General features: G+C 36.2%; 1 protein-coding gene and 1 pseudogene across 10 annotated transcripts in view; one reads left to right on the top strand and one right to left on the bottom strand.

Annotated features, from left to right (window-relative positions):
- LOC106010412 (heterogeneous nuclear ribonucleoprotein A1 pseudogene) overlaps positions 1 to 3,515 on the top strand; it is a 38,107-nt pseudogene extending 34,592 nt beyond the window's left edge.
- Scaf8 (SR-related CTD associated factor 8) overlaps positions 1 to 27,413 on the bottom strand; it is a 208,939-nt gene that overhangs the window by 83,738 nt on the left and 97,788 nt on the right. The gene's annotated exons all lie outside the window — the stretch shown is intronic.

Raw genomic sequence — 27,413 nt, forward strand, 5'->3', positions numbered from 1 at the left:
CATAGATCAGAACATCTCCTCTGTACTAGGGCTGCCCTTGGTCAACTGTCTCTGTCCTCAGCTGATCTCTGATGTTAGTCCTTAAAACACAAACTATGGATTCTCTCCCTGCTATCAGCTTCCATGGGGCCCTAGAGAGCTTCTTTATTACAGATTCTGAAAGGTAATCAGAGCATTTGCTGCTTGTATTTTATAGGCACTGATCCTGCAGTCAAGGAGAGACACTAAAGCATCACTCTCTCCACACTGTGTCTTCCACTGTATACTAACCTCTTGAGACTATGTACAGTATGAAGTTTATTTTCTGGGTGCCTATTTAGTACTTGGTAGATGTAACACTGCATGTTACATTACAAATAATGTTTGTTTTTAAAGCTCCAAACTGAAGATAACATATAATCTGCCATTATTAAAGATTTCTATCTCCATGATTATTCTTTTCTGAAAAAAGGATAGGACTATAAACAGGGCAGGTAAAGAGTACCTAAGGATAAGCAAATCTCACAAGACTGGGTATTTATTTTTTAAAATCATGGTAAAATATACATGACATAAAATTTAATATCTTAATGGTATTAATTTTTAAGAAAATTGTGGAAACCATACCATAAAACTGCTATACAGTTTAGCTAACTACTGAATTTGAAGGTTACTGCTAGTAAATACCTTTTTTATGTTATGAGCATTCTATTGTTAAAAAAATAATCGTTTTAGTACTTACATCACTTATATTTCAGGTAGTGAAATAAAATACTGAATATTATACTTCCTAGTTTTTCTGAGTTATCTTCTTAAAATTTATAAATGGCTCCAAAAAATAACAGCAGCTAATTTTTATGGAGTGTGTTATGTATCAGGTACCTGTTAAGTACTTTACATGTGTTACTGTTTTTCTTGAGGTATAAATTCATGTACCATAAAATTCACCCTTTTCAGTGTACAATGCAGTAGTTTTAAGAATATTCACAAAGTTAGGGCCGGGGATTTAGCTCAGTGGTTTCACTGTCCGCCTTGCAAGTACAAGGACCCAAGTTCGATCTCCGGTACCAAAAAAAAGAAAGGAAAAAGATTGTGGTAAAATATACTTAACATAAAATTTAAAAAGGGCCAGGGATTTAGCTCAGTGGTTCCAGCACCTGCCTCCAAACCACAAGGTCCTGAGGTTTGATCCCTGGTACCCCCCCCCACAAAAAAAAAAGAATATTCACAAAGTTGTGGAACTGTCGCCACTACCTAATTTCAGGTCATTTTCATCACCCTAAAAGAAAATCTATACTCATCAGCTGTTACTATTCCTCCCTGCACTCCTGCCTTCCCAAGCTTCTGGCAGCCACTAATCTACTTTTTGTCTCTACTGATTTGCCTATTTTGGGTATTTCATATGAATAAATCATGATTTGTAGTCTTTTGTGTCAGGTTTCTTTCTTTTTTTTTTTTTTTTGGTACCGGGGACTGAACTTGGGTCCTTGCACTTGCGAGGCAGGCAGCAGAACCACTGAGCTAGATCCCCGGCCCTGTGTCAGGTTTCTTTTACTTAGCACATTTTCAAGGTTCAACCATTTGTAGCATGTTTAAGTATCTAGCATTACTCTTCAGGTCCTCGAAACAAACACAAGCTGGACACAGTAACTGGCCCCATTGCACGTTCAAAACAACAACAACAAAAACATAAAGTAACTTGACTCTGAGTCTATTCACTGTACTTCTACAGAGATGTATAAACCACAAATATGGTATGAGTTATATACAAACATGAAGAGTATATATTTTTTATAATGTGCTGCTATGTAGGTTTATGATCATGAGTAAAAGTCACAATCTAAGTTTTTTTCTTGTATAAAAATATACCCAATGATCTCTATGGTGCTTTCAAGCTCCAAATTCCAGTTGTTTTTAAAAACATTAAGGGGCCGGGGATTTAGCTCAGTGGTTCATGCACCTGCCTCACAAGCACAGGGTCCTGGGTTCGATCCCCGGTATCAAAAAATAAAAAACAAAAACATTAAGGATTTATTCACTTTTCTTCAACTCTGACTTAATGCTCCACTTTTCAGAATAATTACAATTGTAATTAACAACCATAACCAGGGCTGAGGATTTAGCTTAGTGGTTCCAGCGCCTGCCTGGCAAGCGCAAGGTCCCGAGTTCGATCCCCCGTACCAAAAAAAACAACACACACAACCATAACTGGTATCTCAGTATGCAGAGATTATGACTTCTAAAATATGTAAGAGTCTGCTAATGGACATTGCCAAGGAAGCGTCATTAAAAGTCTCTCTTCTGGGCTGGGGATTTAGCTCAGTGGTTTCGCCACCTGCTGCGCAAGCTCAAGGACCTGAGTTCGATCCCCCCCCCATACCAAACAAACAAACAAACAAAGTCTCTCTTCTGAGTGCCCTTGTCTAAGTCAGAGTCTCCTAAAGAGCCCGAACAGCGGCAGAAGATTGGAGAGCTGAGCTCTGACACAACTTTGATGAGAGTCTGAGAAGCCATTCTGAGCAAAGAACATTCACAGGCTGTGTGGTACTGAGTGATCCAAACAGCAAGTGCTCCAAGGGTTTGTCACTTACACCACTGTGGAGGAGGTGGATGCAACCATGAATGCAAGACCACACAAGGTGGATGGAAGAGTTGTGGAACCAAAGAGAGCTGTCTCAAGAGACAATTCTCAAAGACTAAGGGCTCATCAAATTATGAAGATGTTTGTTGGTGGCATTAAAAAAGATACTAAAGAACATCACTTATGAGATTATGTTGAACAGCATGGGAAGACTGAAGTGATTGAAATCATGACTAACCAAGGCAGTGGAAAGAAGAGGGGCTTTGGTTTTATAATATTTGATGACCATGATTCTGTGGATAAGACTGTCATTTAGAAATACCATACTCTGAATGGCCAGAACTGTGAAGTAAGATCACCCTGTTGAACCAAGAGATGGCTAGTGCTTCATCTAGTCAAAGAGGTGGAAGCAGTTCTACAGCTTTTGGTGGTGGCCATAACAATTTTGGCTGTGGAAGAAATTTCAGTGGTCAAAGTGGCTTTGGTGGCAGCTGTGGTAGTGGCAGATATGGTGCCAGTGGGAATGGCTACAATGATTTTGGTAATACTAAAAGCAATTTGGGAGGTGTGGAAGCTACAATGATTTTGGCAAGTGGAACAATCAATGTTCAAATTTTGGATGCACAAAGGGAGGAAACTGGAGGCTTTGGTGGTGGAGGCCGAGACTTTGCCAAACCATGAAATCAAGGTAGTTCCAGCAGTAGTAGCTATGGCAGTGGCAGAAGGTTTTAATCATTCCTAGGAAACAAACTTTAGCAGGTGAAGAGAGCCAGAAAAGTAACACGGAAGTTACTAGCTTGAACAGATTTGTGAACTCAGCCAGATACAGTGGTGGCAGGGACTAACTGCTACAGAGAAGACATCTTTTAGACAATACTTATGTGTATGGATTAAAAAAAAAAACTTGAGGACTGCATTTGTGACTAATTGTATAACAGGTTATTTAGCTCCTGTTTGGTACAAAGTGCAAAGCATTCCAACAAGGCATTTTAATGTACTCCATTTTTTAGCACCTATGCTGCTGATTGCTAATTATAACAGCCTGATCATGATGCTGAATAAATCTTTTAAAAAGTATAAAATAAACTGAGTAATGCAACATGGTAATAATATATTTGGTAGTGTGAAAATAAATTAATGATTTATTTATATGTACACTAAATATGATTTATTTGATTGCAACAAATCAGAAAGTAAGATATATTCTTTTAGGGCTATAGAAATTTTTTTTATACAGTGTTTCTGGAACAAGCCTCTCTGGCACACACGAGGACACTCACTCCTAAGAGGAATTGTGAATAAATTCTCAGCAAACTTATCTGGAATGACTGTATTACAGAATATTTCAAATTCACTACAAAGTTGCCAGGAACAGCCAGTAGATAATCTTCTTGATCTTTTGTTGTTTTAAAGGGTGAGCTGATTTATTAAAAACTCTCTGCCAGCATGTTTGTCTGTGTGTCTGCCCTAGGCAGTAATGTAGATGTGAATAGCAGTGATAGGATAAGACACCCTAACTAAATACTGACTCTGGAAAATAGAAGCTGAGTTGCTCAAGAGAGCAAATGTCAAATATGATACACAGAGGCTAAAGAAAGAAATCGTTAAAAATATGTTTATTGTAATCAAACATGGTTCACCAGAAGTATTTTAAAGATATGTCTCAAGAGGACTTCTGGGACAATGGTGGAGCTACTAAGCAGCAATAAATCAAACTTGCCAAGATTCAGAATCCAGACACTGGAAAGTAACAACTTGGGGAAAAAAAGAAGGAGGGAGGTGGATTCCCAGGATCCAGGAAGGACTTGAAGAAAATTCTGGAGCACACAGAGAAAGTGAGGACCTCAATGCTGAAAAAGGAGGGAGCAAATTGTGTTTTTTCCCTGGCTCCCAGCTTGTGGTGTTAGAGAGGAGGATTGAATCTACAGAGACAGAGTGAGGGTAGGTGACTCTGGGGTCCTCCAGGGAGAGATACACCAGTGGAATGGAGCAGTGGATGCTGTGTGCTACAATTGCTGGTAAGTGACTCCAGTCCAAGCAACTGCCGTGTTCTCTGGAGATAATGTTTGGCTGAATGCCATTTTAGTGAGGGGCCAAGTGAACCAGGAACTCAAAGAAGTCATGGGTTGGCTTTATCTCAGGGCTCCCAGTGTTGAAACCCCACAGTGACTGGGTAAGAGACAACCACAGAAGTTTAGGATCAGGGAGCTGTGGTTAGGAAAGTGAGACCCGGAGTGTTGTAGGCTGAATGACTCAGGCCCTAATCCCACAACCAGAGGCCAGGATCAGCCTGAACTGTGGATTTGAAAGCACCCTAATCCTACTATAGGCTTACTGGAATTACCCAGCACCCCGCCCTAATCCTACTACTGAGATTATCTAGCATGGATCTGGGCTGCCTCCTTTGTTGACCAGTGACAAGAGAATCTTGTCCTGAATTGGACACTGCCACAAAACTGCAGACCCAGAAGACCATAAGCTTGAAATCATAGAGAAATTTTTTTCTTTGCGGTCAGTTTTTTGTTTATTTTCTTGTGTGTTTTTATTTCTTCATAAGTTATGAACATTGTTTTTAGTTTTGATTTCTTGTTTCTGTCTTTTCATTTTTTCTTTCCCTCCTGCCCTCTTTACCAGTTTTCCAAAGCTTAGGTAATCTTCCTTTGTCCTTCAGACTTTCTTCTAATTTCTTTTCTTTTTTTATTTCAGTATTTTTTCTACCTGTCCCATTTAAATTTTCTCCCCTTAGGGTAAAATGCCTCTATGGAGGGGTTATTTACTGTATAATTTTCTGATTTGTTTTAGATTTTATTATATAACTATAAATCTGGCACCAATGGTTAAAGATAGCAAATTATTAGTTTGTCATTTTTCTAGACTGCGCTTGATGCTGTTGTTATTACTGACTGTACTACTTTAGCCAAAGTGACATAATTTTTGCTATCAATTGTTCTTCCTTGTGGATCAATACTGAGATTGTCTGGGGGTCATAAACAACACCACAGTTCAGTACTAAAATATGGTGCTAGTCCTAACAGGCAACAACCTCTCATCCCTAATAAATTGAACAGGCAGGATCTTGGGACAGACTCAAAACCCAAAAGCCAGGTATGCTTAGAAGACATCTCTGTAAAGTAGTCATTTCCTACAGAGGTCTTGATACTAGTAATAAAGCTACCTACCATAAGCAATTTACAAGCATCAATGCAGAAAACAAATTTTTTAAAAAAGAGAGAAAACACAGAAGCAAGATGTAACCCCAGACCTCCAGCTGGCCCAAGACAAATACAGGGGGCACTGAAGTGTAAGAAATCAAAAGCCACCCATCTGAACTTTCTGAAATGGCAGCAGTGGAAATAAAGCAGATGAATGAGTCTCTAGGAAAAAAAGAAAAAATCACACAGATAACTAAAGAGATGATGACCACAATGAAGGACATGGTTAGTGAATCTAGAGTAGATACAGATTAAAAAGAAAAATAGAGGAGCTTAGGACAGTGATGGAAACCATAAATGCACAACACAGGAAAGAATTGGATTCCATAAAACAGATCCAAACAAATATCCAGAAGATTAAAAATTCTATTGAAACTATATGCAGCAGAATCAACCAATGTGAAGATAGAGTATCAGTTATAGAACACAGGGTTGTGATTAGCAATCATCAAGTGAAAGACTTCTTAAAAATAGCAAGGGACTATGGAAAATTAATCTAACAGCTAGTAGATGATGCAAAGAATAACATAAGATTAACTGGAATCAATAAAAAATCCAAAGATAGCACAATGGACATAAAAAAACACCCGTTAAGAGAAGTAATGGCAGAAAACTTCCCAAGCATGTAAAAAGAATTTGACATACAGATGAGGCATACAAAACTACAATTAGCTACAATCAGAAAAAATCTATACCAAGGCATACAACAGTCAAGATCCCAGAAATTCAACACAAGAACAAAATATAAAAAGCTGCTACAGAAAATAAACAAATCACCAATTAAGGAAAACCCATCAGAATCACAGCAGACTTCTCAACATAAATACTTAAGTCAAAGAGAGTTTGAAGTATTTCAAGCCCTAAAAGGAAACAACCCACATAGATGCACCCCACAAAATTATCTTTCAAAATTGATGGAGAAATAAGATACTTCCATAATAACACCTAAATAAATTTATGGTCACCAAGCCAGCATTCCAAACAATTGTGGCGGATTTTCTAGAAAAAGACAATGAAAACAATAATTCCACGAATCCCAACAGAATGAACCCACCAGGGAGACAAGCAATTAAACAGAAGGGAAAGAAAGGGAACCAAGAACAGGAAAATAATATGGCAAGGCTAAATAAGTCAATACATATAGTTACAACTATCAATATAAATGGTCTCAATTCACCAATCAAAAGAAACAGATTGGCAGAATGGATCAAGAAGCAAGATCTAACAATATGCTGCACAAAAGAAACACATGTAATTCAAAAAGAAATTCAGACTGAAAGTTAAAGGATGAAAAACAATACTCTATGCGACAGAAACCAAGAATAAAGCAGGGGTAGATATTTTATTTGCAGAGAAAGTGGAATTCAAGCCAAGACTGATCAGAAGAGACAAAGGTCATCATTAAGGGAACAATCCAAGAGGAAGAGATAACAATCATCAATATCTATACACCAAATACTAGCACACCCAAATATATAAAACAAATATTAATAGATACAAAAAAATCAGATAAGCACAATACAATTATAAAGGTGAACCTCAACACTCCACTGTCACAAACAGATCAACTAGACATAGTTGATCAACAAACCCACATAAAAGCTGAACCAAACCTTTGAACAAATAGACTTAATAGATACCTACTGAGTGTCCCACCCAAGAACAACAGAATACACATTCTTCTCAGCAGCACAAGGGACTTTCTCCAAAATAGACCACATATTAGCTCACAGAACATGCTTAAGTAAATCCAAAGGAACTGAAATTATCCTACACATCTTCTCAGATCATAGTGCAATAAAATTAGAAATCAATGTCAAAAGAAACTACATAAACACATGAAAACTAAATAACACTCTGAAGAAATTAGGCAGTTTCTACAACTAGACAATAATGCCAATATGACATACTGGAACTTATGAAACTGAAACTTATGGGAACTTATGGAACTTATGTGGGTCAATTCCCACATTAGAAAACCAGAGCAAGCTCAAATAAATAACCTAATGTTGAACCTCAAGTTTCTAGCAAAAGAAGAGCAAGTTAAATCCAAAGCGCATATGAGGGAGAAAAATATAAAGAGCAGAGCAGAAATTAATGCAATTGAGACTAAGAAAACAATACAAAGAATGAATCAAAGAGTTTGTTCTTTGAAAGATTAAATAACATATACAAACCCTTAGTCACCCTTATCAAAAAAAAGAGACTCAAATCCATGCAATTAGGAATGAAAAGGGCAAAATCACAACAGATCCTGCAAAACTCTAGATGATTAATTCCTACTTTAAGAATCTGTACTCTAATAAGATGGAAAACACAGAAGAAATGGGCAGATTCCTAGATACATATGAACTACCAAAGCTAAATCAAGATGATATAAAAATTCTACATAATTCAATATCAGTCAATGAAATTGAACTTAAAAAAAGCTACCAACAAAGAAAAGCCTAGGTCCTGACGAATTCTCTCCTGGATTCTACAAGAAATTTAGAGATCTAAAGACACTACTCCTCAAACTTTCATGAAACTGAAAGGGAATCAATACTCAAAAACTCATTCCTGGAAGTAAGTATTAGCCTGATACCAAAACCAGAGAAGGAACCAACCAAAAAAGAGCTACAGGCCGATTTCCTCAATGAACATAGATGCAAAAAACCTTAATAAGATACTGGCAAAATAGAACGCAGCAAATCATCAAAATTATACAGAATGACCAAGTAGGATTCATCCCAGGGATGGTTCAACATACACAAATCAATAAATGTAATACACTGTATTAACAGAACTAAGGACAAAAACCACATGATTATCTCAGTAGATGCAGAAAAAGCATTTGACAAGATCCAACATCCATTCATGATAAAAAAAAATTGGAATAGGTCTTTATCTTAATCTGATAAAAGCCTTATATGACAAGCCAACAGCCAACATTATACTAACTGGTCAAAAACTGAAAGCTTTCATTCTAAAATCAGAAAGAAGACAAAGATGCCCAATATTATTGTACATAGGTAAGTTAATTAGATATCTTGTAGGCAGTTAGACAGGGCCTCCCTTAAGGTGCCAGCCCTCCAGGAGCCAATACTGCAAGGAGCCAACATGGAGAACAACTGAGGCACATTTACTGGTTTACTATACATATACTGGTTTACTATACATATACTATACATTTACACATTTACACATTTACTATAAAAAGAGGAGGCACTACTTCCCTAGATAGCAGTGATATTCTAAATGGAAAATTCCTTGTTTGTGACTTGTTTCCCCATTGGATCCTCATTTAATCAATATTAGCCAGGTGTGTAATCTTTTGGTCATGGCTTTGTCCACGTCATGTCCACTTTGTAAATTTCCATTGGGTTTTATAGTTTTGTCTCATTTTGTACCCACCTCACCACATGGCTTTGCTGTATAAAACATCCTTGAAAAGTGGGGTGGGCAGGCAACCCACTTTCTGGTCCCCCTTCTGTCTTTTAGGCAGAAGCTTTCTTTCTCCCAATAAATTTTTCCTACTCTTAACCTCCATTGTTCCTAGAATTCATTCTTCGATTTTAGAAAACATGAACTCACATTTTGGATATCTAGCAGGTTTGGGAGTCATATCTCTTCTCCTATATCAATACCACCACTCCTGTTCAATACAGTTCTGGAAACATTAGCCAGAGCAATTAGACAAGAGAAAGAAATAAAAGGAATATAGATAGGGAAGGAAGAAGTTAAATTATCATTATTTGTTGATGACATACTTATTCTGCATAGAAATAGCCACCAAAAGACTCCTAGAATTAATAACCAAATTGAGTAGTGTAGTAGGATACAAAGTCAACACTTCAAAATCAATAGCATTCCTCTACATGAATAACAAACTCACTGAAAGTCAACTTAGGAAAATAACATTTTTCACAAGAGCATCAAGAAAAATTAAATACTCAGGAATCAATTTAATAAAGGAAGTGAAAGACCTATACAGTGAAAACTACAGTACTCTGAAAAAGGAGACTGAAGAAGGTATCAGAAAATGGAAAGATACCCCGTTTTTGGATAGGCAGAACTAATATAGTGGTAATAGCCATACTTCCAAAACTGTTATACAGATGTAATGCAATCCTGTTCAAATAACAATAGCATACCTCACAGAACTAGAGAAAACAGTCCTAAAACTCATATAGAAGCAGAAGAGACCTAGAATAGCAAAAGCAATTCTGAGCAACAAGGGCAAGGCAGGGGGGGCATCACAATCCTTGTTTTGAAATTGTACAACAAAGCTACTGTGATTAAAAAAAAAAAAGCTGCATGTTACTGGCAAAAAGACAGACCTGAGGATCAATGCAACAGAATAGAAGATGCAGAAATAACTCCAAGCACACTAAGCTACCTTATCCTTGACAAAGGGGCCAAACACCTTCACTGGAAGAAAAATAGCCTCTTCAATAAATGGTCCTGGGAAAACTGGCTTCCACATGCTGGAAATTGAACCTTGACCCGTATCTCTCACCATGCACTATACTAAAACTGAAATGGATCAAAGATACAAATATAAAAACAGAAACATTTAATCTACTGGAAGATAGAATAGATAAAACTCTAGAAGATACAGGAGTAGGCAAAGACTTCATGAACAAAAACCCCAATCACATAGCAAATATTACAAAGAATCAACAACTAGGATCACATCAAATTAAAAAACTTTGGCACAACAAAAGAAACTATCAACAAAGTGAAGTGACAACTCACAGAATTGGAAAAAATTTTTTGCCAGCTGTTCCCCAGACAAAAGACTAATATCTAGAATATATAAAGAAACCAAAAAAATCAGACTGCCTCAAATTTAAAGACCAAATTAAAAAATAGGCATCTGAAATGAATAGACATTTATCAGATGAAGAAGTAGAAACAGGAAATAAAAACACTAAAAAATGTGCAACATCACTGGTCATTCAAGAAATGCAACTGAAAACAACACTAAGATTCCATCTTACTCCAGAAAGAATGGCTATACCAAGAAATCAACCAATAACAAATGCTGGTGAGGCTGTGGGGAAAGAGAAATTCTTCTCCACTGCTGGTGGGAATGTACACTGGTACAACCACTATGGAAATTAGTATGGAGATGCCTCAAAAAACTCAAAAGACTAGGAATTCTTTTTGACCTAGTTATTCCCTTTCCAAGTATCTTCCCAAAAGTTAAAAGTATCATACTACAGTGATATATGCATACCCATGTTTACAGCAGCACAATTTATAATAGCTAAATCTTGGAAACAGCCTAGATGCCCATCAAAAGATGAGTGGAGAAAAATGTAGTATTTATATACAATAGAGTACGACTCTACCATAAAGAATAATAAACTTGAGTCATTTGTAGGAAAATATTCACCTTGAGACCATAAGCTTAAGTGAAATAAACTGGACAGACAAGTTTAAATACTGCATTGATTCTCTAGTATGAGAAACCCAGAGGGTAAATAAGGATAAATATTGGGAAGTAGGAAGAACACTTTCAAATGGGAAGGGGAACAAGGGAGTGGAGAAGGGGAAGGGAAGAAAGGGAAAAGGAAAAAAAGGAATGGAAGGAAAAAATGGAAACAAAGCTTTTGTAAATGTGAAGAGGAAGAAGGGATGAAGGGAGAAGGAATTTTTAAGCAAAAGATGTGTCTCAAAATACTATTTTAAAATTTTACTGATCTATATTTGTTAAAACCCGCATTATTTTAGTAAAAGTCTTAAAATGTGAATTAAATTACCAATCCAGAATTTATATTTATAAAACTAAGAATCAAAACTGTCAAGCATTATAACTCCCTTAATTGTAATTAGGGGTAACAGGCTTTTAAAAATAATTTAATATGGAGGAGGAGAGAATTTTGAATCATAAAACTGCTAAGGCAAACTGCTCACATTCTGGGTTCTATGCTATCAGCAATAATTATTCTAGAACAGAAGAAACTGGGGCTAAAAATAGGACAAGAGAAGAAAAGGAACTGAAAAGATACCTAAATTTGACCTCCATAATTTTAGAGATGTTCCCTGCAAATTCACGCACTGGGGCTACGAATATAAAAAGTAAAACAGAGAGGGTGGGAGCAGAAACTCCAAAAACAAGAAGGAAAGACTCTTTACAGAGTAACTGACACTTAATATATCTTTATTCAATCAATCTGAGAGAACTAATCACTGCACATGAATTTTTACTTAATAACCAAAACACACTTCCAGGTAGAGACAGTACATTCTTTATCTTTACTTCTGCAGAGGATGGCACTGACTTAGGCATTAATTTGCTGAAACAAAAATGTATCTTCTAAGTAAAATCTAACGAATGGTACTCTTCCTCTGTGACCTACATATACCCTGTATATCCTGTTACAGCACTCCACATAACACTGAAATATGGTTTACTGGCTGACACCCTTGAAAGATAAATTTCTTGAAGGTCAGATCTGTTCTATCAGTACTCTATTACTTTTCTCTACCACCCACTACTTGGAATATTTATTCTCCAATAGTATCTGCTCAAATTCGTATGAACTGGATTCCATTCCAATGATACATATTGTAACATGCTTTCTCCAACTCTGATCCCTCAAACATCTATATTTGAGTGTTACAATCAAGCTGAAAGTTTAATGTTTAAAATAAAGTTTTATGAACAGCTTCAAAGAATCTGAGAAGAAATTTGGAAGTCTATGAGTTTAACTTTGTCATTTTTTCAGGTCTATCAGTTAAAAAATAGATTTCTCATTATTTTTGGGAAAATCTTAGTAGAAACTTTAACACTGAATGAAACATTTATTATACAGGCTATGCAATATAAAAGCATTCAACCTTATAAGTTAATTTAAAAACAGAATATATCACTCAATGTGCTTGAGCTGAGGCACAGTGCTTATAGGAACTTTTAAATAATGGTTTCCAATATTTCTAATCTCATTATGAGTACACTGCCAGAATATAGTGGGCAAAGCCAGGCTGAAGATAAACTTTGAGAAACCCACCAAAAAAAACCCCAAAGCAGTCAAGGTAATTATACCCTCAGTTCAAATCCATAGCCTTCCACCTCAAAACTTAACGAAGTTCCATTCACAGGCAAGATAAAAATATTTATATGAAAAATGCACTCCAGGCTGTTACAAATATTATCAGAGATGGTGTCAAAAAGAACTCTTAAATTGGATGTGGTGGTGCATGCCTGTAATTCCAGCACTCTGGGAGGCTGAGGTAGGGAGATCACAAATTCCAGCCCAGCTTGTGCAACTTAGCAAGACCTTGTCTCAAAAAAGGGCTAGGGATGTAGCTCAGTAATAGAGCATCCCTGGGTTTGATCCCCAATACCAAGACAAACAAAGATTCTTAGGTAACTAATGAGGGCTACTAGTTCAAAACAAAAAGATCCTGTCCTTATCAGAATCAAGGGTCACTCAGGACTGCTGATTGTTAAGAATCTGATATTAAATTTACCCTTACCTTTAAATGCTTTAATCATTTTGCCATTAAGTATATTTGCAAAACTATTTTTAACCTTTACAAGTATCAAATATATGATTTTGAACATATGAAAATCTGTTGAAAAAAATGAACTAGAGAACTGTTTCTCAAATTTTTTCTGCTACAAGCCACCTGGGTCTCTCTTAAAAATACAGATCATGGTTAAGTAAGTTGGGGAGGGAGCCTGAAGTTACAAGTTTTTAACCACCTGAAAAGTGATGCTGAAGTTGTTCAAGGCTGTGTATAGCAAAGAGCTCATCTTTCCAGCTCTCGAGTTTTTTTTTTAATTCTCCTTTTTTACTTTTTTGTATTATCAAATTTTTAAATGTTCACTGAGACAGGCACATAATTGGGAGCATAAGATCTGATTTCTGTTCTCAAAAAGCCCACTGCTTAAAAAAAGAAAAGAAAAGAAAAAAGCATGTCAACTATAACTGTCAAGAACTGTAATAAATGTATGCAGTGAGAAGAAAATGAATAGAAGATAAATCAGACTGCACAGTGGAAAAAGTGAGGATGGCATTTCAGTCACAAGAAACAGCAAGATAAGCAGCAAAGCACTCTGGAGAAATTGCTGGTAATATCAAACTGCTAACACCTGGTGTTTACAGGAGACTGGACAGATTAAGCAGTTAGATCTTAATGGATTCAGCATATCAGACTTAGTAGTTTGGATTTTATTTCAGAGGTTATCACATCAGTGAAGGGATTTTGGTAGATAAGTTCTGAGATGTATACTACATTAATAATGATAGTAGTACAATAACAGCTAACATTTATGTATTCATGTGACAGGAATTGTTCCAAATACTTTGTGTTTAATTATTTAACTCTACCTCAACCATGTAAGACTGGTACTAAGATCTTTAACCCCACTAAGCATTTTAAGGCACCAAAGACTTGGTCTCTATTCAAACCTAGGCAATACAGCTGCAGGGGCCATATTCTCTCCAGGAAAATTCTGGAAAATTATTAAGCATAATAGAGGATGCATTTATCAGTGTTGAGCCTGGAAGATAGCTTTGAAGCCATTGGGACAGTCAAATAGACAATGGAAGACTGAATAAAGGCAAGGGTAATGGAAATGAGAATTTCAATTATGTTTAGTGAAAAAAAAACCCTTAAGAACTTGTCACTGAGGGATACTATGAGGGATACGTAGAGAATGATTAGCACTGAGGCTATGGAAAAGATATTTTTGGCAAGAATTCAGGAGAAAAATATGGGGATTAAATTTGAGATGCTTATGGACTATCTAGGTAGAAACCTACAGAAAGTAAGGTGGATCTGAGTCTCAATGGTGTGGCCACTGATATGCTGGTCTGAAGCAAGATCCTGTAGAATGAATATATGTAAATGGATGGAATCACACAGCAAGTGTGACACGCTAGAAGGAAAAGGTTGATAAGGACACAGAACACAGTGGCCTGCAAAGCCAGAAGAGTGTAATTTTAAGAGAGAAAATCTTCACTATTATTAATGTTGCTGAACTATCAAGAAGATAAGGGAAATGCCCTTTTAATTCAGTCATTAGAAACAGCCCAAATGCCCATCAACTGATGAGTGGGTAAAGATGTGCTTTTTTAATACAGTAGAGTACTACTCTGCCATAAAGAAGGATGAGCTTCAGACATTTGTAGCTAAATGGATGGACCTTGACACCATACTTTTAAGTGAAATAAATTGGACACATATTTAAATACTGCATTGTTACTCTGGTGTGAGAAACTGAAAGTAGAAATAAGGACTGAGATATACAATGGATGTTGGGAAACAGGAAGAAAGTGTTCAAATTGGAATGGGAACAAGGGAGGGGGGAGAAGATGAAGGAAGGGACAAGAAAAAAGTGAAAATAGAAGGAAAAATGGCAACAAGCTTTTTTACATAGGGAGGAGGGGGGCTTGAGGGGGGAATGAGGTAAAATAAAATTTATTTTTAAAAAATTTGGTCATTAGGGGCCAAGGATTTAGCTCAGTGGTTTCGCTGCCTGCTGCACAAGTGCAAGGACCTGAGTTAGATCCCTGGTACCAAAAATAAACAAACAAAACAAAATAAAACAAAATTTGGTATTAGAGTACCAGTGACTTTAGAAAGAGCAATTTCAATGGACTGGTGAGGTCAAAAAGTTGATTCCAATGCCCTGAGGAATAAAAAGAAGATAAACAAAAATACAACACTGTTTCCAAAGATAAAGACAACAATAACTAGAATATAACAGGTCAAGATAAAAGTTTTATTTTTATAAGTAGGCACATTAACAGGAAAACTTAAGGTCAGCAAAGAAGGAAAGGTAAAAGATACAGGAAAGAGAAGGTATTTAATGAAGTAGTGTCCTGTGTGAAGTAGGACAATAGAATATGGAAAAATTAGCTTTAGACCTAAGAAGTGACATGTTTTCCCAAAACTGGAGCAAGGTTTCTCAGCCTGAACACCTTTGACATTGACAAATGGTTCTTTATCATGAAGTGGGGCTACTCTGCTCAGCAGGATGTTTAGGAGTATTCTTAACCTCAAAAATTCACTGGATGCCAGGTGTAGCTACCTCAATGTGACAACCAAAAAAGTCTCTAGAAGTTTCTAATTGTTCCTTAGGGGAGGAAAGGGACAACTGTCCTTTGAAGGAAAGAAAGGAGCCACAGTCACCCTTAGTTAAGAACCATTGGTGCTAGGAGGGGCTACTCAAACAAGGTAGTTCCGTTTACTAGTTGTACCATGAGAAAAAGAAACAAGGTCCTCTCCTGAGGGGAGTGGACTGCATGTTTTACATTAAGTGGAAAAGTTTTGGAATCATTTTATGAATAAGAGAGGCACCTACCCAGGATAAAAAAAAAACTGGGTATTAGAAATACTCTCCCTCTAGGATTAAGAGGCAAGTGAATTTCCCTTTACAGCTCTCCAGAATACAGAACATAGAAAGAACTTGAGCCCTCAGAAAGCACTGAAGGACCTTTATCAACATTCTTTCCAACAATCCTAGAACAGGGTCATCTAAAAAAGTATTCTGACTCTTAGAAGAACCTTCTGTTTTCTAGGACAAGAGTTATAATGACAAAAAGGAGGCTCCCCCGCTGCCATTCCATGCTCCTAGGGCAGACAAGGTGAGCCAGTCCCGGCACCCGGAAGGAGGCTCCCCTGCCACCATTCCATGCTCCTAGGGCAGAGAAGGTGAGCCAAGTCCCAGCACCTGGAAAGAGGCTCCCCCCACCACCATTCCAGGCTCCTAGGGCAGAGGAGGTGAGCCATGTGGGCGCCAGAAGCACACCCCCCCCCCACCGTGGAAATGAGAAGACATGTAAACAAGCCTCAAAAACAGAATTCCAGATCACCTACAGAAATCCCAAAGGGAAACAAGATGGAACAATCTGATACTCAACCACCTGGACTCTCTGAACTGGCAACAAAAGAGGATCTGGGAAAAATGAAATCAGAAATAATTACTCAGATAACAGCAAAGATTATGCTCATGGTGCAAAACATGATTAATAAATCTAGAGAAAACACAGATAAAAAAAATAGAGGATCTGAGGAACACGATGGAATGCCAACATAGGAAACAAATGGAATCCACAAAGCAGATGCAAACAGATTTCCAGGAGATGAAAAACTCCATCAAAAGTCTGTGAAGCAGAATGAACCAATGTGAGGATAGAATTTCAGATATAGAAGATAAGATTGCAATTAGTGACCAGGAAAAGAAAAATTGCTTTAAAATTGTAAGGGAACAGGAGAAATCAATCCAGCAGCTGCTAGACGATGCAAAGAAGAATAACATAAGACTGATTGGAGTCAATGAAGAAACAGGAGAGAGGGCAGATGACATAAAAAAAACTCTTCACAGAAGTGATGGCAGAAAACTTCCCGGGGGGGGGGCGGGGGGGGGGACTTGATATACAGATAAGTGAGGCATATAGAACTCCAGCTAGCCTTGATCAAAAAAAAAAAAAATCTACACATAGGCATATAATAGTTAGGATTCCAGAAACCCAACAGAAGAACAAAATTCTACAAGCAGTGAGAGAAAAGAAACAAATCACATACAAAGGAAAGTCCATCAGAATCACAGCAGACTTCTCAATGCAAACTCTCAAGGCAAAAAGAGCTTGGAGTGATGTATTTCAAGCCCTAAAAGAAAACAGCCTCCAACCCAGATTGATGTATCCTGCAAAACTATCTTTCAAAATTGATGGAGAAATAAGATACTTTGATGATAAAGAGCACCTCAGGAACTCCATGAATACCAAACCAGCACTCCAAAAATTTTAGACAATATCCTAGGAAAAGACAATGAGGATCACAACCCCAGGAAGCCCAGCAGAATGAATCCATTGGGTGTGACAAATTAAACACAAAGGGGGAGAATCTAACAAAAAAAGTCATGACAAGGCTTTTAAAACTTTGAACTTCATCTTCCTAATGAGTGTATAATTCAATCTTGTTATTGTACTGATTAGTATTTTTCGGATTCTAGAGCTGCACAGCTCCTTGTGCTGTACTGGCTATCATCTTCTTATGTCTACTTTTTAATTGGGTTGTCTATTAATGAGCTGTAAAGAGTTCTTTATATATTCTGGTTATAGGTTATATGCGTTGTAAATATGGCCTGTTTAAGGGCTACTTTTCATTTTAATGATGTCATTTAAAGTTCTAAATTTTGATGGAATCCCATTTATCAATTTTTTTCTTTTATACATCATGTTTTTTGTATCCTAGGTAGTTCTTGCCTACCCTAAATGCATAAACATTTTCCCTTATAATTTCTTCTTAAAGTTTTATACCTTTAGGCTTTCATATTTAGGTTCATAGAGCCTTTCAAGTTATTTTTATGTATGGAAATAAAGGGTTGAGGGTAATTTTTTATATACAGATACCAGGTGTTCTAGTGCCATTTGATGAAAACACTGTCTTTTCCTCTGCTCTTGAATTGAGTTTATATTCTATAAAATGTTAATGTTAAATAATCTTTCAAAACTCAGTGGACCATATATGTGTGGTTCTTCTAGATTCTGTTTTATTCCAATGATCTATATGTCTTTCCTTACACCAACACTGCCTTGATTACTATAGCTTTAGAAGAAGTCTTAAAATTAGGTACTAAACATCTCCCAACACTTTTTTTGTTTTTTACTTTTCTAGGTCCTTTGTACTCCTACGTAACTTTTAAATTTCAATATCCAGTTCTTCATTTATAGCAAGTATACATAGACCTGAATTTTTATATATACCTTGTGTTTTCTAATCCTGCTAAATTCAAATATAAGTTCCAGGGGCTCCTAGAGATTTCTTAGTATTTTCTCTGTAGATGATTATTTCATCTACATACAAAGATTTTGCTTCTACCTTGCCAATCCTGTCCTAATTGAGTCACTTTATTGCCAGACTATTTTGATTTGGGCCTAGGTTTGAAAGTTTAATGGATAGATAAAGAGTAAGCATATCTGCCCTTGTTCCCCACCTTAAGGAGAAAGCATTGTATCTTCTCCATTCATATAAGGCATTTTCGCTGGAAGTATGGAGTACATGTCTTTAATCTGTTGAGAAGGTTCTGTTCTACTTCTAGTCTCCTGATAGCTTTTACCATGAACAGCTGTGGAATTGAGTCCAATACTTTTTCTGCAACTACTGACAGGATCATATGGCTTTTTCCTTTCCTCTGTTAAAATGATGACTTTTGGGGGTGGATCTTCCAATGCTGAACCAACGCTGCTATCCCTATAATAAAACTACTTTCTACATACTGCCAGATCTGACTTCTAATTGTTTTGTGAAACAAATTTCTACTTATGTTCATACTTTTTTCTTCTATTATCTTTATCCAGTTTTAGGATTAGCACAATGTTGATTTCCTAAAATGAGGGGAGAAGTGTTCCTTTTTTTTTCTGCTTTAAATGTTTGATATAATTTATCAGTTAAAATGTATATGAGCCTGTTGTTGTCATATAGGTAGGTTTTCAAGCTAGGAATATACTTTAATAGGTGTTATTCAAATTTTACATTTCCTCCAGAGTTAGTTTCATTAATTTGTCTTCCAAGATACTTCTTAGAAGTTGTCCAATTTATTTCAAAACAGCTTTGAAATATATTTTCTATATCCTTTTAAACTCTGTAAAATCTGTGTTAATGTCTCCTAGGTCTTGTTATTTTAATTTTAAAAATGTATAATTGCTATTGTGTAATAGGAAGTAAAGGTTTAAAGGAGCAGGGGAAGTGGGAGGGGTAGGGGAAAGGAAAGAAGGGAAAAGAAAAAATATGAGAAAAGGAAAAAAAATGGAAACAAAATCTTTGCAAATAGGGCAGGGTGGAGGGGGTGAAGGGAGGACGGGGAAAGGGAAAAAAAATAAGAACCAAGATATTCATATATTGGTACAAGATCCCAATGATGTATGTAAATGTATTTTATACCTAAAATGTACCAATAAACTTAATGGGGGGAAAAGAAATGTTATAATGACAAAAATGGAGGTTCTTTCCTTTAACCTGAGTAAACAAATTTACAACTATTTTGGAAAGTTTTTGACAGGGAGATGCTGCATTTAGCTCAAATTTTATCCACTACAATCAACTCTGATTTTTATTGAAGACAAAACAAAAAATCTGATATTTTAAGTTAAGCATCACCTTTGAAAAACTGTCATACTATCATCCATGTCCTGCTGGGTATTAGCTTGTATTAATATTTGTGGTCAGTTTCCAGAAAAGTCAGCATAGATACTTTGGATACTGCCAGTTTAATTACAGTACACCGTAAGAGGTGACTGTTTGGAAGATGCTGAAGCTAGGTTTATCTCCCTTAAACTTCATCTACTACATAGCCTTCACTTCTTCAAGATCTGGCGTATGTTTTAACAATCTCACAATTTCCTAACGAGGGTGTAAATGCACCAGCTGACAATGCAACTTAGTGACATTCAACAAAGTGAAGAGACTAGATGTAAGACTGTACTCCCAGTCCTTAGGATGGAATAACAAGGAAAATGTCTTTAGAGAAACTTATTTCACTTAGAATTTGCATTTAGCAATATCTTCCTGAAGAGATCAGATGCCTCTGACACAAATATCACACTCACATATGATAAAACCACCCTAGATACAACAGGCAAAGATTCTCACATGTACTGAGTAAACTTCAGAGTAAACCTGTTCAAGAGTGTAGCTTTTCCCAAAACAATGAAGTCACTGTTGGTCATCATCCCTTTTAATAGCTAAAAACAACTCCTTTGGGCTCTATAATCATTTGTAGTTAAACTCAGTACTGAAAGAGATGGTCTTTGGATATGCTACCAATTCTCTTCCAAATAAAGAAAATTCAACTTGGATTCACTTTCAGATGTACGATCTTTACCAACTAAAGGGCCAAAAATCTGAAATTCCATGTTCTAAGTGTTTCAATTTGTATGACATTATTTAAACCTACCTCTAACTGCAATTTGGTGTGCACACTTGAGGCTTGTGGTATGACAGGCTAAGATAAAGGGGATTTTATGAAAAGCTCATTCACTTCACCCAAAATTTGACTATATAAAAATAATATCTAGGACTACATCTAAGTGAGTAAAGACATTTACTGAAGGCAGATATGTCACACAGAAATCAGGATTATCGCTAAAGCTATTAGGTTATATTTCTTTCTTTCTGTTTTTTTTTGGTACCGGGGATCAGGACCTTGTGCCTGCGAGCCAGGTGCCAGAACCACTGAGCTACATCCATGGGCCTATTAGGTTATATTTCTATTGCCCTAAAGGAAATAAAAACTGTACATTGCACATCATTTGGAAACAAGCTAAGAGGTACACAAATAGAAAAAGGGAGATAAATGCAATCTAGGTGCTCAGCATGGTGGCACATGCCTGTAATCCCAGCATTTGGGAGGCTTAGGCATGAGGATTGCCACAAGTTTAAGGCCAGCCTGAGCTATATGAGACTGTCTCAAAAAAGGAAAAAATAAATAAAAGGACTAATCAAGGCAAAAATAATTCAATTACAGTTTAAAAATCTAAAGATTTCAATTCCTGGTTCATGACTATTGACTGAAAAACACCAATTTACACATTTATATCAGGGGCAAGATAAAATAAATCAGATTTCTCTAGACACTTCAGTTCAATCATTCCAAAGTGGACAAATTTCTGACACTGTTTTTATTCTTCTCAATATGGACAAAATAGATCCAGTCGTTGAGGGCATGCTATTAAATAGTTGGCAAGGCCATATGCATTGGGATGATTATGCATTCTGATATCTGGATCACATCAGATATTCATGTCTTGGATCATTATTTCATAAACATAAAAAGTTTAATGTAAACCTTGTCTTTTTTCAGAATGAATCTAGATATATTTATGTAAAATAATGCTGCTGCTTTTCTTAATCTGTATCAAGTATGCCATACTAGTTCCCTTTTCCTGAGTTCTTTTTAATTGTTCCTTTATAAAACTTCTTCCAATAGTTCAATAAAGATAAACTACCCTTTAACATTTTTTCAAAATAAAGTTTTATTTTAATATTCAAAAAAATTACTTGGGTTGAAAGGTCATGTATTAGCATGTTTATAATATTTAAAAGTTTTATTGACAAGGTTAAGGTCAACCTAAAATAAATGGCAAAAGATGTAATTATTACATTTAACATCGCCATTAAGGATCCCTTTCCCCATAAAGAGGTGAAATTATGGTCAGAGTAATACTTAGGGCATTGTGATATCTGTAAAATCAAGAGGTAATAAATGTTGACTATATTGCTAGTTTTACTTTAAAATACTTCAAAGAACTCAGGAACACAAACACTTGAATGATTAAATTATTTGATTCTGGATCTTAAGGCAAGCGAAGGAAAGGACAGAATGATACTTGCATGGTGTTTACTTATACAAAGTAGTATTATAGTTCATGTAATATCACTTTAAGAACTAAAAACTATATACAGGAAACTAAGAGGACACTAAAATAAATGTTAAGCAAATCATACTATTTCACATGGTAAAATGTTCTAGGACCAAGGATGAACATTCCAGAGCTAATGCTAAACTGTACTTGGAGAAACATGGAAAGACTTGGGCATAGCAGAAGAGGATACTGGAATATCATGGTATCTGCTACAGCTAAGGGTTAAGGTATATGTGTCTCTTGGGAGAGGGAGAGAAATGCTGCTGTATCTTCCAGTTTTTCCACTGCTGTAGGTAAAAAATTAGTGTTGTAGCCTAGAAAGATAATCAATTCCAGTATTTCTGGGTATTACAATACTAAATTTTCCCTGGCTTCAGGTTCTTTGTATTGTACAAGTTATAGGAAAAAATGCACTCTAAAGTATGCGAATTCCTCCCCTGGGCCTTCAGAGATTCTTAATTACCAATGAAAGCTTGAGATCATGAGGATTTGGGAAAGCCAGAAGATAAGATACAGGTTATCAACAGCTCAACAGTTGGGGAAATAAATCCCCAGTGTTTTGTTGGGGTTTTTTTTAACCATATTTATTGTGTTGGCCAGGTGTGGTGGCACACATTTGTAATTCCAGGGCTTGGGTGGTCAGGAAGGAGGATCACTGTGAGTTGGAGACCACCCTGGGCTACATAATGAGTTCAAGGCCAGCCTGAACTACATAGTGAAACTCTGTCTCAAAACAACAAAAACAACAACAACAAATCACATTGTGTTTAGAAAGCAGAAGGGTACAAAAATAATTATAGTGGCACAAATGCATTGAGAGTGCTATTAATTCTCATTTACTAAGATAAATTGTAGTACTAAAAAGAGCCCTAGGGCGTACAACAGACATTCTAGCAGGAGCATCCAAGAGCTTTTATTCCTGAGTTAAATCTCCAAACCAGGTAAATGCCTACAGTTAACAAGTTTTTTTAATAACTCCAAGAAATTTGCTTTGTATTTCATGCATGAACTCTCATGAATGAATCCTACATACACACTGACTCACTGCAATGTATACTTTTGTGGTCACTGGTTGGGCAAAAAGCTTCATATAGTGCTTAATAAACTATAATATTCTAGAGTATATCCATAATACAACATTAAGAAAAATGGGTTCTTGTTGCTTGAACACAGACTATAAAATGGTCAGAGGCCAGTACTAGGCACATTCTTGTACACAGCAATTAAGAGGAGTATACTGAAACTGTTAAGCGAATCACACTATTTTACGTGATAAAACGTTCTAGAACCAGGCCTGAAGATTCCAGGTTCAATGCTAAAATTGTGGCTTATAGTGTCTACCTGGAAAAACGTGGAAAGATTTGAATGTAGCAAATTGCTACATTGCTCTCATTCATTGCTACAGCTCTGTCCAGAAGATGAGGCAATTCCATGACATGTACCATGGTCCTGATGCTATTAAAACACTGGACAGTGATTTTAAAGAGAACTGATAAGTATAATAAATCAGAAGATGAATCAATGACTCAAAAATGATTTAAAATTAATGCTTTTGTAAGTAAGCTATTAGTAATAGTACTGTTTTGAAAATTACGAGCAATTCTCTTGCTTGCTCTCCTCCTCTACACTGAGTAATTTCTACCTAGTTACAGGAGCATTTAAAGGAATCATTTTTCTAATGAAGACTGAGTTGGCCCTGATAAGAAAGTACCAGACTTCAAAGTTCTAAATCTAGTGTGTTTCATAAACAGATACGAGATTTCAGCAGAAAAGAGAAGACAGTGGTATTGGTTTAATACCTGTGAGAATATTCAAAGTACTATCACAAAATGATCAAAAGATCTACCAGACTTATCCAAGGCAGAAGTATCTGATAAATACATGTTTATGTGTGTGGATGTACATACATCTCTAATTAAGGACTTTATTAGATTAGAATTTCAAAATGTCAAACTAAAAATGTAAATAGCCAAGAAAAAAATAGAAAGTGCTCCCTTTAAAAAAATGCTGAAGGGCCAGGGATTTAGCGCAGTGGTTCTGCTGCCTGCCTCACAAGCCCAAGGTCCTCAGTTCGATCCCTGGTACCGCAAAAAAAAGCTGAACTGTTACTATCTGGACATATTTAGATTAAGGGGGAGGCAGGGTGGAATAGAGAACTGTCTAAACAGTTTAAAGGAGAAACAAAACTACCAGGAAGGACTTGACTAAACACAAAGTGTTGAACTTTTTTTTTTAGGCTCTGATAAGTTAAATGACTACAGGTACGCAGGTAACTATCACTGGTGTGGACTTATGGACTTCCAACGGGGCCAATATCCCTGTAACATTTTCCTTAACGGGTGATTATGAGTGACTAGATTTCAGAACTACAACACACACAGTGTAACTACAACACACATGGTGTAAAGGCTCTATGTTCCATATTTGAAAGATTTGGCTATCTACAGTAGTTAAATAATTTCCCCCAAAATATATCTTTTTGAGGTCTCAAATTTTGAGACTTTCTCTAGAATTAATTGGTTCTAAATTGCTTTTCAGATTCTCAATATCACATGGAGAAGTCAACTTTCTTTTAGCATGAATATATTTATGAGAAAAGTCCAAATCTTTTTCTTTACTTCAGAAGAAATTGGCCCTTTTCAAGTCCCATGGTAAAAGTCTACTTGCAAAACTTGACTTCCTATTTCACTGAATAAAAAAAAATCAGTAATACCATTTTTTACCCACTAAATTGTTACTATAAGGAGACAGACAATTAGCTAAAGGAAGCCTTCTCGTGGCTCTTCCTAAAATTAGGCACCATCATCTCCCTAGAGGGCACCACTTGGGACAGAGGACATCTGCCACCAACCTAATAAATTAGATAGGTACCGAGGACCAGCTACACAAGTGAAGCTCAAAGAATTGAGCCTTTGTAGGTAAAGAAATCTAAAAAAAAATCTACTAAACTCCCAAAATTATACTGCATGTTCCCTCTGACTCAAACATCCAACATTGCTCCATTTGCAATTAATATACATCTGACTTCAATGTCCCCTAAATCTGTTTTAGCCATAGCAAATACCTTATAGTACTATGTGCAAAGCAGTATTTTAAGTGCTTTCGTGCTTGAGAATTCTCAATTCAAATTTCTGTACAAGTTATAGGGATTGCTATTAAAAGACACCTATTTAGAAAGGATCCATATGAACTCATTAAACTTGAATTTTAGTCATATATAAACCTGTATTTTTATTTGATCAAATAAAGATTTTGGTGGCTAATTCTATTTTTATTTTTTTATTTTTTGGTACCGGGGATCAAATTCTGGTCCTTGCACTTGTGAGGCAGGCGGCGGAACCACTGAGCTAAATCCCTGGCCTGCTAATTCTATTTTTAAAAAGAGTATGGTATTAAGGTTATATGAAATAAAAACTAAACAAACTGGTTATATGGTAAATAGAAAACCCATCTGTTATATGTAATAAAAAAACTGAAATGGCAGCATGACGGTCAGATCATAATAGATGGAAAATTTTAACAAGCAGACAAAACAAAAAATGCTCATAATGTCAGTTCTTTTTAAAAACATTACATACAGAAAAGAAGTGAAAAGACATATACTGTACACTTTCAGGATGGCTATATTTAATGAAGTCCAAAAAATCTCCACCATTGAAAGTGAGCATTGTTTTACTGGGTTTTTTTGGTCCTAGGCATTGAACTTTGGGCCTTTCACATGTTAGGCAAGTGCTCTACCACTTGCGAAGCAGGTACAGCACCACTGAGCTAAATTTCCAGCCCCAAGATAAATATGTAACATATTCCTATCCATACATTTTTTATGTGTATTTTTTTTTGGTACTAGGAATCGAACTCAGGACCTTGCACTTGCCAGGTAGGTGCAGTGCCACTGAGCTAAACTCCGAGCCCATCTGAAACTCTGACACCATTTTTTAATGGAAGAATAATTCATATTACAGTAGATTCTTTTCTATATAACACTGGACAATACTAATATTACTAGATTTTCTTTGTAAATTCCTTTAGTGTAAGAACAAAGAAAAAGGAGTGTAGGCACCACAAATTTATCTTAAAAGGTAGGCGGTGATATTTGTTTGATTTATAATCCACATTTTAGGGATTTAAATTTGATGTGACGTCCAAGCTAATTTTAAAATGGAGCTTTATAAAGATGTATTTTGTTAGTCTAAAATGTGCCTACTACTTCCACTGTTTTAAGATGTTCTAGTGTTTACTCAGATCTTAAAATAGTTACACAATTTAGTCATAGGCTATGGCTACTGTAGGTTGAATTTCATTTTCTCAAAATGTTTAAGTCCTAGCTCCTAGTACCCTAGCAAGCACCTTAATTGAAACTAGAGTTATTGCAGATGTAAATTAGTTAAGTAGGGTGTGGGTTCCTAGCCCAATATAACTGATATTTTTATGGAGGCAGGTAACTGAAGTAATTGATCTGCAAGTCAAGAATTTAAAGACTGTTGAGACCTGCCAGAAATCTCGAACAGGCAAGGAAAAATTCTTCTCAGACCTTTCAAAGAGAGCACAGCTCTGCTGAAACCATCTTTTCAGATTTCTAGCCTCTGGAACTGAGAAAATTTCTGTTGTTTTATGCTACCCAATTTTTGTATGTTGCTGCAGCAGCTCGAGGAAGCTAATTTACAGATAGCGTATGTTAACATCTACCTTTCAAAAATGATCATGCTTTAAAGCATAGCATTGAAGCCAGCAAACCTGTGTGAGAACACTTGCACAAATCAAGACCTGCGTGACCATGGAGAACTCTTGAGTTTGGGTCATTTGTGAAGAAGTGATAAAAAAGCCTGCCAAAAAGGATATTTCTGAAAATAAAATTATGTAGAGTGTCTGCCACATAAAAGTTCAACCTGTTTCTCCCTACTCCCTTCTCTTCCTGTTAACAAAAATGCATTTTAACATGAGTCATGAACTGCAGAGCTAGTAATTCAGAAAGCAATAGTATTCAGAAAGAGCACTATAATTAAAATATGATTAAGTACATTTTTGAAAGATTACTGTCTTAGGGCACTTGATGGCTTTGCCACACAGGAATATATAAGTCCTTTCCCTTGGTCTGACTACAGTAATATAAAAAATTCTACCCTCCCCTATCTATAGAGCTCAAAGCAATTTTAATCCTCATAAGAAAAATGGTCTATTCTTAAACTGCAGTTATCCTCTACACTTTCAGAGTAATAGGTCTTCTCACTTTATAAAGACCCTTGCTAACATATAAACTAAACCCTAGCTCAGTAA

The sequence above is a fragment of the Heterocephalus glaber genome, unplaced genomic scaffold (genome assembly GCF_053883595.1).
Source record: "Heterocephalus glaber isolate CG9 unplaced genomic scaffold, H.glaber_assembly_v1.0 deba00001593, whole genome shotgun sequence".
NCBI lineage: Eukaryota > Metazoa > Chordata > Mammalia > Rodentia > Bathyergidae > Heterocephalus > Heterocephalus glaber.